The sequence below is a fragment of the Electrophorus electricus genome, chromosome 6, assembly GCF_041902795.1.
Source record: "Electrophorus electricus isolate QZ-2024a chromosome 6, ASM4190279v1, whole genome shotgun sequence".
Lineage (NCBI taxonomy): Eukaryota > Metazoa > Chordata > Actinopteri > Gymnotiformes > Gymnotidae > Electrophorus > Electrophorus electricus.
This window is the reverse complement of record NC_137502.1, coordinates 32,214,756-32,219,555: the sequence shown is the minus strand read 5'-3', so window position 1 is coordinate 32,219,555 and position 4,800 is coordinate 32,214,756.

Genomic DNA, 4,800 nt, shown 5'->3' with positions numbered 1-4,800 from the left:
TAACTTAGAAGAGTGGAAGCAATGAGAGATGGGATGATAAAGGTTGGGGAAAGTGTTTCAGAATGTGTGCATTAGCGAGGGAAAGAGAATGTGAGTTGTGTGAGCGTGTGTGTTTGAATGGGAGAGTCTGTTTGTGTGTGTGTGTATCAGTGTGTGTGCATGTGGCAGTGTGCATATGTGTGTTCATGTGTATTTTAGTGCGTGTGTGCGCGCGTGTTGGAGAGAGCAGAGGGGTGGTGCAGGTGACAGCGGGTGGAGGTATCTTGGCTGGTGGAGCCCCATGCGTCAGCTGCGTGGAGATGTGAGGATTAGGGAGATCTGCCCCTAGCGCTACAACACTGTCCTCGCTCTGATGAACCGATCTGTTTGTTCGGCTTATCATCCTGACAGCAGCCAATCCCTGCACCACCGTCGATACGAGTTAGCACACGGATTATGTGCCACAACCCCACCATCACCTCACAGAGGCTGGGACACACAAAATATCATGAAGGGAGGGTTGGTCTCGTGTTGACCACTCAGAGAAACAAAAAGGAGAGACTGAGAGAGGATGAGAGAGTGAAAGAGAGCGCAAGAGAAACAGAGAATGACAGAGAGAGAGAGAGAGAGAGAGAGAGAGAGAGAGAGAGAGAGAGAGAGAGAGAGAGAGAGATACAGGATTAGTTTTAGCCTGCATTCCGCTGTGCTCCCTGTAGGTCTACACTGAGGTATTAGCCACAGCCCCTTCGGCAGTCAGACAGAGAGACATTATGCTGACCCCTTTCAGAAAGGCAAGGCCCTAAACGCTACAGCATCCACCCACACACTCTCTCTCTCACACACACACACACACACAATGCCGTTGGCAGGGCCAAGCTTTACTCCACACAAATACCCCCCTCCCACTTCCACTTCAGGTGCATGGCTTGGTGAGAGCACGTTTGTGCGCTGCGTTTCTGTATATGAACTAAATATGCACGGATCTGAGCGCTGACTTTATGCAGGTCTCCTCCAGCGTCAGGCTGCACAGACTTCTAGGATTGTCTGGACGCAAGTGTATGGTACCATAGGAGTGTGTATTTTTAAAGGGGTATGTGTGTGCCGGAGTATGCGCACTCTTCTTCATGCCTGCACGCTGCTCTGATCTCCCCATTACAAGGTCGATTAAGCCACTAATCCCCGAAATACACGCGCCCAAAAGCACAACAGTGCAGCGAGAGAAAAACGCGCTCGGAAGGGAAAAATGGCTGCGGCTTTTCGCCGCGCCTCGTGACCTAAGCCTCCGCTCCAATACCGCGCTCCTCCTAGCCCGAGCGGCCCCGTGTGTTTTACTGCACGCCCCGCGTGGGGGATTAAGAGGCACCCCCGTACACTACCCTAACTGCTCTGCGAGCTCTCGCAAAACGCACTGGATCAGAAAAATAACACTCCAGACATGCTGAGCTCGTCCCAGGTCCTAATTTAATTAATGGTATTTCGTTTCGTTTTTTAACGTCGCACGCTGACATGATTCAATGATTTTCCCGTTATGATAAAGATATTTTCAAAACTTATTTGTGAAAGGAAGGAGTAAATATCATCTCAACACTGCTGTTTTTTTTTGTGTGTGTGTATTTTGACATAAATTATAACTTACTTTTTTTCCCACTATGTGACCTAAAACAGCACATTCTCTGCTTTTCTCTTTACTCGAGACTGTGAGATAATCGGTTTAACGTTTAATTAGTGTGTGTGGGCCGGAGAGACTGGCGGCGCTCAGTCAGCAGCCACGTGTATTGGCGCGCGAGCGGACATATATGCGTCCCCTTTATACAACTATCATCATCACGGCTACGGTCTCCCTCCTGTGCACATGTATTCGCGTCTCTCCTCCCGTGCGCCTGTCCCGTATCGCAATGCTCCGCACTTCTTTTCCTCTTTTGAAATCCTCCTCCGTCTTCACGTGGCACCGCGCGCCCGGATCACTGCAATGCCGCACGCGTTCGCACTTCCCGTGGAAAAATCCAGCACTGCTAGACTTACTCGCGCGGGGTTTTTTTTTCTCCACACTGGATAACCCCCCTCAAAGACGGCCCTCGAGCCCAGCTACGCCCACAGCCCGGAGGCCCGAATGCACGCAGACTCTCAGCGTGAGGATTCCTCGCGCCATTATTTCAGCGCGTGAGCGGAATAATTAATTAACACGTCGCTGATTGGGTAATTAGTATCTGGTAAAAGGAACAGTGATCAGTCCATTAATAGCGAGTATTTATGGCACCTAAATAACTAATTAATTATGGTCGAGGGGAGTAGTGGTGCAAGGAGCTCGGTATAGGTGTTTAGACGTACTGGTCATTAATAATGTATTTCTGTCACCTTTTCCAAAGGTTTAACTCATGAATAACTAATTTTGTAACTAAGGGAGAACAGCTGGGGAGTGAAGAAAGGGTACTGAAATGTAAAATCTTGCATGAATTTACATATATAAACTATCACATCCATACTATGCTGATCCCTTTGATGTAAATGACTGCATTATCTGGTAAAAGTGACTTTCTGTTCTAAGGGTGGAGGAAAGATTTTAAAAATGTTTAGAATACATTGAAAATCACTCTCCTGCCACACTAAGTGAATGATGACTCAGTCTGCTGGTATTGAATGGAAGGAGGTGGAATTAAACATTTTAAAAATATATATAAATTACTGACAAAAATGAGGGGGGCTGCCTATATTTGAGCATTAAGCAGTGATCTGGAAGTTTAGATCATGAGAAAACTATTACATAGAAAATACATTAAAAGTCACAGACTGCAAAGTTAGTAATGTACAACTAGGGGTGCCATGCCTTTACATTGATAATGATCCCATGGTATATAAATAAAGTGTGTGTGTCTACATTATGTGTACAATCAGTGTATATATATATATATATATATATATATATATATATATATATATATATATATATATATATATATATACACACAGAGAGAGAGAGAGAAAGAGAGAGAGAGAAGAGAGAGAGAAAGACAGAAAGAGAGAGAGAGATTAAAAATTGTAATAAGGGTACAGAGTTTCCAGTGAAACAGAACGTTTTAGACAGAGGTCCCTTATCAGCTGTGCAAGCAAAGTGCTTCTGAATTAGCAGTAGGAGTTTATATATTTAGTTTATATATGAAAGAGAAGATGATTTTATATATGCATTTATATATAAACACAGAGAACAAGTTGTCTTTCTGATCCTAAAGGAACAGTGCCTGGGTGAATGCCTCTCCAGAATCCCACAGCAGTAAAAGACCATCTCATCCCCTCAGCTGTATGCCTGTGCAAACCCCCCCTCATCTCCAGACAGCCACAGCTGAGAAGTCTTGAAGCTGGCTCGGACGCAGCCTTATTACAGAGTTGTGGTGGAGCTCCCGCGGAGGAGATTCGCACTGATCCTTCTTGGAAAGTTTCCTGAACGATGGGGTCATCTGGAGGCAATGCATTTGAGTAAAAATTCTTACTTTCTTTTTCTTTACAGTGTAATTACCTACAGGGGCGCAGACTGAGGCTGACAGAACAGGCAATCAGTCAGGACGCAATAGGATGGGTGGAGAGGCTGGGGGAGGGTGTAGTGCTTCACCACGCACCACGTCACCTCCACCCTCCTGCCAGCTCACTGCACAGGGTGGGGCTGTTCACACCTACACTGGTCACTGCACAGGGTGGGGCTGTTCACACCTACACTGGTCACTGCACAGGGCAGTTCACACCTACACTGGTCACTGCACAGGGTGGGGCTGTTCACACCTACACTGGTCACTGCACAGAGTGGGGCTGTTCACACCTACACTGGTCACTGCACAGGGCAGTTCACACCTACACTGGTCACTGCACACGGTAGGGCAGTTCACACCTACACTGGTCACTACACAGGGGTAGGGCACTTCAGGTGAGTGCAGATGGACACAGATAAATGCTACAGACGTAATCAGATGTAGGAGAGTTTTCTTAAGGGCATGTTTTGCTGTACTGTTGTTGATGGACAAACGTGTATTACAACTGCTCGGTGCTGCACTAATAGTAGTCGTATTCCTCGTTTAACTTGACACTAACCTGAGGCCCATTACCATGACCCTTGACCTTTACCTTAAGATCTCACTAACCTTAATGTCAGTAAACACAAAGGAAAGATGTGGTTCTTAAAATTCGTATTCAAAACAAGGCAAGTTTTTGAAATGTAACAATGTGGAGACAATGAGACACACACACATCGACACACATAGACACAAAAATATTGCAAGGTTTTCTCTCGTTCTGTGTGTGTGTGTGTGTGTGTGTGTGTGTGTCCAATGCACAAAAAGAGATAACATTATTTTTAAAAATAAAAGCAAAAAAGGGCAAAAACAGTAAAGAACATCATAATTAATAGCAATCGTGTGAGTAGGTTAAGCAGAGCAGTGAGGGTGAGTTCGATGGGTCAGAAATCAATATGGTGAAGAGAATGAGCGAGTTATTAAAAATGGAAATATCCGTATCTAAAAGGTGATTTAATTAAACGAAAGCCTTCTGCATCTAATTAGGTCTCTTAACCCGCTTCATGTACACTCGTTTGGTGCCATTTTCTCCCGTCTGCAAGACCGCTTGAGCACATGCTTTGGTAATACGTTTTCATCTTCATTACAGTTGTAGCGGGTTACGCCTTCCGCGTGCTTACAGACAAGGCACGCCCACGCGCATTCTGCGGAACGTCACTGGAAAGCAAACAGTGTTCATTTGGTTATGGGTTATTAGCTTCATATCGCACGCAGGTAGGCGTGCATGGCTGTCACGTGAGCTTAGGGGAAATTGTTCAGCAAA